Source organism: Ovis aries, chromosome 3 (genome assembly GCF_016772045.2).
Source record: "Ovis aries strain OAR_USU_Benz2616 breed Rambouillet chromosome 3, ARS-UI_Ramb_v3.0, whole genome shotgun sequence".
In the NCBI taxonomy this organism is placed as follows: domain Eukaryota; kingdom Metazoa; phylum Chordata; class Mammalia; order Artiodactyla; family Bovidae; genus Ovis; species Ovis aries.
In genome coordinates, this window is record NC_056056.1 from 17,172,079 (window position 1) to 17,178,895 (window position 6,817).

Consider the following 6,817-nt stretch of genomic DNA (forward strand, 5'->3'; position numbering starts at 1 on the left):
AAAATAATGGCATCTAGGAAATTGACAAACAAGCCAAAGTCAATTTTTGGATCCATCTTCAGTGAGAGGTCTCACCGAAGTCTTCCATCATCTATACACAGTATCTGCCCTGCAGCCACCCCCACGCACTTTAACACCTCCTCCCCCTGGGCGGCGTGAGCATCCTGGATATGCATCTTGCCACTCTGCAGCTTTTTTTTTTTTCTCTTGTGGTTGTCTCTCTGATGAGAATGACTGAGTCCTGAGGAACAGGGACTGAATCTTGTCTGCTCAGCACCTTGTATGGGACCAGTTCATTAGGAGAAACTTAGCCTTTGTGTTCAGCTCAGTTACATGTGAGTGCGTCTGTGCTCAGTCGCTTTAGTCATGTCTGACTCTTTGAGACCCCGTGGACCGTAGCCTGCCAAGGCTCCTCTGTCCATAGGATTCTCCAGGCAAAAATACTGGAGTGGGTTGCCATGGGTTCCTCCAGCGGATCTTCACAACCCGGGGAAGGAACTCGCCTCTGTTACATCCCCCAAATTGGCAGGTGGGTTCTTTACCACTAGCGCCACCTGAGAAGCTCCAGTTAAATGTAGGTATCTGCTAATCATTGAAACAGAGCTCTGAAGGGAACCGTAATCAATCCCTGAGTTGGGAAGATCCCCTGGAGAAGGCATGGCCACCCACTCCAGTATTCTTGCCTGGGAAATCCCATCGACAGAGGAGCCTGGCGGGCTACAGTCCATGAGGTCGCCAAGAGTCTGAAATGACTTAGCAGCTAAACAACAACAATAATAAGAGCTCTGAGGAGCCAATGCTAAATTCTGTGCTTTAAACTTGGGGCTTTCTAATATTAATTTCATGCAGGAAATCAGTGAGAGACTCAAAAACAATCAAAGACAAGTGAAATCTTATTAGGTTCAAGTTATTCATTACATTGGAATATTCTTAGCATGAGTACATTGTTGTTCAGTCAGCAAGTCATCTCTGACTCTTTGTGACCCCATGGACTGCAGCACACCAGGCTTCTCTGTCTTTCACTATCTCCCAGAGCTTGCTCAAACTGATGTCCATTGAGTCCATAATGCCATCCAACCATGTCATCTTCTGTCGCCCCCTACTCCTCCTGCCCTCAATCTTTCCCAGCATTAGGTCTTTTCCAATGAGTTGGCTCTTCACATCAGGTGGCCAAAGTAGTGAAGCTTCAGCCGCAGTCCTTCCAATGAATGCTGAGGACTGATTTCCTTTAGAATTGACTGGTTTGATCTCCTTGCAGTCCAAGGGACTTGCAAGAATCTTCTCCAATACCACAGTTTGAAAGCATCAGTTCTTCAGTGCTCAGCCTTCTTTGTGGTCCAACTCTCACATCCATATATGACTACTGGAAAAACCATAGCTTTGACCATACGGACCTCTGTTGGGAAAGTGACGTCTCTGCCTTATAATATGTTGTTGAGGTTTGTCATAGCTTTCCTTTGTACTAATTCATTAATTAAAAACATTCCTTGAATTATAACTGGGTGCCAGACATTTGTTATAGGGTTTAAATACAAGGAATCATAATCACAGGCATAGGAGGGATGAGGAGTGTAAAGCGATGCTGTGACACCGGGCTAGGCTATGCACAAGTAATGACTGTGGGGACATTTAACGCAGCCTGGAGGGCAAGGTCAGGGGAAGTGTCCTGGAGGCAGTGACTGAGTCCTGAGGGGTGAAGAGACTGCTTACCAGGCTAAGGCAGACAGGAGGAAAGCATTCCAGATGGAGCAGGCCTGGATGAAATAAAAGGGAGAGGGAACGCAGACTGTGGGAAGCTACAAGCAGATTCGCGTTTGGGGGTGGGGCTTAACCTGCATGGGTGAAGCTGGAGGAAGAAATGCGGCAGGGACTGGGGCTGTGTGGATTCTGAAAGAGCTGCTGGTCCTGTTGAGGCACGTGCTGTTCTGCGGAAACCGTGGCACATGTCTGTTGCGACTTGAGCAGGTGAAGAAAATTGCATTTTAGGGAGGTCGTGTGAACGAGTTTGCGGCATGTGTCAGTTTTTAATGGCTAAGAGCAGCGGCAATAAGATGCCTTCAAAGGCCGTTGCCATCGTCCAGGCAAGATTTGATGAGCATGCAAGCAGCGCACTAGAACTTGGGATGGAAAAGAACTTGTTACAGATTTCACGCAATTCACAACTTGTCTTCAGTTTCATCTTTTCACTTCGATTGGCCAAATAGTATCATTATCTGTGAGCCTATGCTCAGGTTTTTATTCTTCAGTAGTTAGATCTGAAATACCTTATTTCAAGAAATGTCTGTTTGCTCATGTGATAGACTGTCTCTTAGATGTCCTCACATGGAAGGCACCAAGGATGAATTAATTTATAGATAATTTACGATAGAACATAACTATGTTCCAATTTTTTCTTTTATATTAGGCACATTTACCACCAGATTTGTTTTTGTGTCAATTAGATAGAATAATAAGTTTAAATTTCTCCAAAGGATTATTAATCTTTCTCAAGAAGTGTCTCTTACTGTTGGGTCAGCAGAGGAAAAGGCGAGTTTAATTATAAATTTTCTTCAGGGCTAGAAAACTTAGGATGTCTGGAGCTTAGAAGGTTGAAATAGTGTCATTTTGAAACCAAACAATTAGATTTTCTGTGCAAATACAATAGAGCAACTGAGATCTGAAATGACAGGCAAATAAAAAAGCACCATTACTAGAGTCTAAAGTAATATGCTGTTTTTTTGTTGGTGGTATTCTTGGCAAAGCCATATCTCTGGGTAAATTTTACTACTGAAAGTTTCTGAGAATAATACATTGTCTTTGCAAGAGACACTGTCTCTAAAATTTAAATTACAATATATTGGAAGTATATTGAAAACACTTGCGTGTCATTTGGGTTCACATGTAATATAAAATAATTAGAATTTCCAAAGTATATTTTCCTCTCTAATGTTTCATAGAATGCATGATTGATTTCCTTTTTGTTAATATAATCAAATAATTTTGTTTTGAAGTGGGCTTTTCATTATAAAATTATTGTAACCACATTACAGGACATCCGTGAACCACAGAAACTTAGACTTGAATGTTCATTGCAGAATTTTGTCACAGGGAAATGACTGAAGCAGCTGAATGTCCAATAGTGGAAAGATGGTTTAAAAAAAAAAATCTAGAGTAAGATATAATCTGATAACTTAAAAAATGAAGCAGACCTCAACATAAAGCAATGCATTAATGTAGTCAATATAGAGTACAGAAATCAAGTAACAAAGCAACCTACATAAGAGTGTCATTTTTGTAAACACACAAGAGTATGTGTTATAAATGCACACAAAAGAGACTTCAAGAAGCAGCACACAAAACTGATGAGAAGTTACCTCTAGGGTGTGTGTTTGTACATTTGTCAAGATGTAGGAATACGTGGGAATGGTCATCTAAGAAGGTTTAATTTTATCTGTCATGTTTAAAGTCACATTACTATACTGTGTATTAGTTGCATGAATAGTAATAGAAAACAAAAGAATAGAAAAGGAGAGAGATTGTTGGGAGCCTCATGATTCCACCACCATTACACAAAATCCATGAAAGTGTATATAAAATTTTGCTCATTTTTTCATTCAAAGTTTTAGTATATCGTTACACAGTATCCGTAACTGGGAATGTGCCATGATTTATGTAACAATTCTTTTCATGGCTATTTAGTTTGTGTCTTATAGTCTAATAAACTGCATGAACATTTTTCATATAGCTTGATTACTTTTTTTGAAGAATTTCTTTAGGATTTTCTGAACTATTATTAGGTCAACAACTATGTGCATTTGTGTGTGTGTTTAAATTTTGTATTTCATGAGGAATTTAGTTGTGCTTCCAGTCAAAGATGGACAGAAACATTTCATGAGTTGTGGCTTGTTTCAGATCCTAAGAGAGTTCAGTTAACTTCCTTGCTTTTGTTTGCTTGGTGAGGAGCACACTGATTCCTCACCAATTGCCAACAGCACAGGAGGACATCAGATCTGAAGTGGTGGAACCAGAGTCAGGATCCTCCATTAATAAGCACGCTGTTTCTGCAGATGGCCAAAAGCTATTAAGGGGCCTTGTACGGTGCTTGACTGAGAGTACTGGATGTTCAGTGACTGTGTATTGAACAAACTGAAGAAAAATGGGAAATCTGAGTCAAATCCTAGAGAAAATGTAAAAGACAAAGGATGCCACAGCAGCCCAAGCGACACTGCACGAGGCGGTGTGGAGTTACACGTTGACAGCGCTCCCCCTCCCCCGGCACCTTCTGGATCCTCAGAAAAACTCAGCAATCCGAGCTGTGCATCTGGCCATGGTTCCAAGGCACCCGAGCGTGAAGGTCCATGCTCCATTCAGGTCAAGTCACAACGCGCTCACCAATCTGTGCATCTGTGTCAGATTGCCTGTAAGAGAACAGAGGGGATATCTATGTATTGCATTAGAACATATCAATGTATCATTCTAGTGTTCATGAGCCAGTTGCTCCACCCCCTTGACAAGCCTTTTTTTTTTTTTAATATTTGTAGACTCACAGGAAGCTGCAAACTTAGTATAAAGGAATCTTATGTATGTTTCATCCAGTGATTTCTCCCAATGGCTATGTTTTGCATAATTTTAGCACAATATCCAAAGCAAGGTTTGATATTGGGACAGTGTGTGTGTATAGTTCTATGCCATTTTATCCACATGCGTAGGTTTGTGTGACCACCCAGCCCAATGAAGATTCAGAACTACAGAGATTCACTACAGAGATTTCCCTCTGGATACCCCCTTACAGTCTGTCCCCTAAGCCCCCTCCACCACATATACAACCTTGAAACCCTGGCAAGGAGTAATCTGTTTTCCATCTCTGTAACTTTAACATTTTGGGAATATAAATGCAATCACACAGTATGAGACCTTTACTTACTCAGAGACTGACTTTTCTCACTGAGCATATTGAACTTGAGATATATTCAACTTAATGTGTATAAATAATAATAATCAGTTTGTTTTCTCACTACCTAGTATTTCACTGTATAGATATACCAATTTGTTTACCAGTCACCTATTATTCTCTGGTGGCTCAGATGGTAAAGCGTCTGCCTACAAGGTGGGAGACCCGGGTTCGATCCCTGGGTTGGGAAGATCCTCTGAAGAAGGAAATGGCAACCCACTCCAGTACTCTTGCCTGGAAAATCTCATGGACGGAGGAGACTGGTAGGCTACAGTCCATGGGGTCACAAAGCAGGACACGACTGAGCGACTTCACTTTTCACTTTCACCTATTATTTTAGGGCTTTATCATTTCCTAGTTTTAGCTATTACATATAGAACTGTTATGAACAATCACATTCAAGTTTTGTGCTGATGTAAGTTTACTTCTCAATTAAATATCCATTACTGAAACTACTGGTAAGTAATTAATGTTTAGTTTTACTTAAAAATAAAAGTCAAACTGTCTTCAGTGTGGCTATATCACTTTATATTCCTACTAGCAATGTAAGATATTCTGTTCCTCTCTGTCTTTACCAACATTTGTTAATGTCACTATTTTTTTATTTCCTGTGTTTTTATTTATGTGTTCTTTTTCCCCCAGTCTGCTTTGATTTCTGATGTCGCACAAATTGCATCGGGCAATTTGGGTTGTCCATATTCAAGTTCGTTGATTTTTCAGTGTCCCTAGTATGCTATTATAACCCATCTATTGAGCTTTTTATTTTGGCTACTGAATTTTTTTTCAGCTCTGTAATTTCCTTCTAGTTCTCCTTCATAGAATCTATTTATTTGCTGATATTTTCTACATTTGTATTTGTTTCAACAGTACTCATAATTGCTTGGTGAAGCGTTTTATGCTAATTGCTTTAAAATACTTGTCAGATAATTTTAACGTCTGCATCAGCTTGGCTTTGGTGTACTACGATTGTCTTTTCTCATTCAATTTGAGATCTTCCTATTTCATAAGATGACCAATGAGTTTCTACTGAAGCCTGAACATTTGGGCAGTACATTGTATTTTGAAACTCTGGTTCTTATTTACGTGTTAGATTTCAACAGGCCTCCTCTTACAAAGTCTTTTTTCAAAATAAAGTCATCTGTTTATTTATTCACTTTTGGCTGACCTGTGTCTCCACTGCTGTGTGGGGCTTTTCTCCAGTGGTGGCGAGTGGAGGTGCTCTCTAGCTGCGCTGCTGGCCTTCTTCCTGCGGTGGCTTCTCCTGTGGCACAGCACAGACCCTCGGGTGCACGGGCCTCCGTAGCTGTGACTCCCAGGTTCTAGAGCACAGGCTCAGTAGTTGTGGTGCATGGGCTTGGTTGCTCCACGGCATGGGGGATCTTCCCGGATCAGAGATTGAAGCCACATCTCCAACACCGGCAGGCGGATTCTTCACCGCGGAACTACCAAGGAAGTCCAGAAGCTTAACTGGTAAAAAGCCCCACACTGTCCGGTGGAGGTGGAAGTCCCAGTTGAACTCAGCCTCCACTGACATCCAGTAAGGTCGGGGGGGCTTCCTTGTTACCACAGTGAGAAGGAGAGCTCATTCTCCCAGCAGGTCTCTGTGACACCACCCTCGGTGGAAGGCGGGGGGCAGTGCTGCTGCTTTTCCCCAAGTGCATGGGGTGGAGGGTGGCCTTTTTCCTGCAGGTGATGCTGGAAGAACTAATTCTCCACTCAGTCCTCTGAGACCACTGCAGTGACGGCGGGATGATGCCACTCTCATTTTTACTGGGGGTATCTAGGCCCCCCACAGTGTCCTTCCCTGACACCCAGGTGCCTGTACAATAGTCATTTCATGGAGACTGTGCTCATTTTAGGTAAAAATCTTTACTTTCTTTTAAGGTG

The 6,817-nt window shown here is 41.7% G+C and overlaps 1 long non-coding RNA gene across 1 annotated transcript; it reads right to left on the reverse strand.

Moving 5' to 3' along the window:
* Nucleotides 1-875: 875 nt before the first annotated feature.
* On the reverse strand, nt 876-6,443 carry LOC121819003 (uncharacterized). The gene is made up of 2 exons (XR_006059094.2): nt 6,096-6,443; nt 876-4,397 (listed from the first exon to the last, which is right to left on the reverse strand). It is a non-coding gene; the product is annotated as an uncharacterized LOC121819003 (long non-coding RNA).
* Nucleotides 6,444-6,817: the final 374 nt, after the last annotated feature.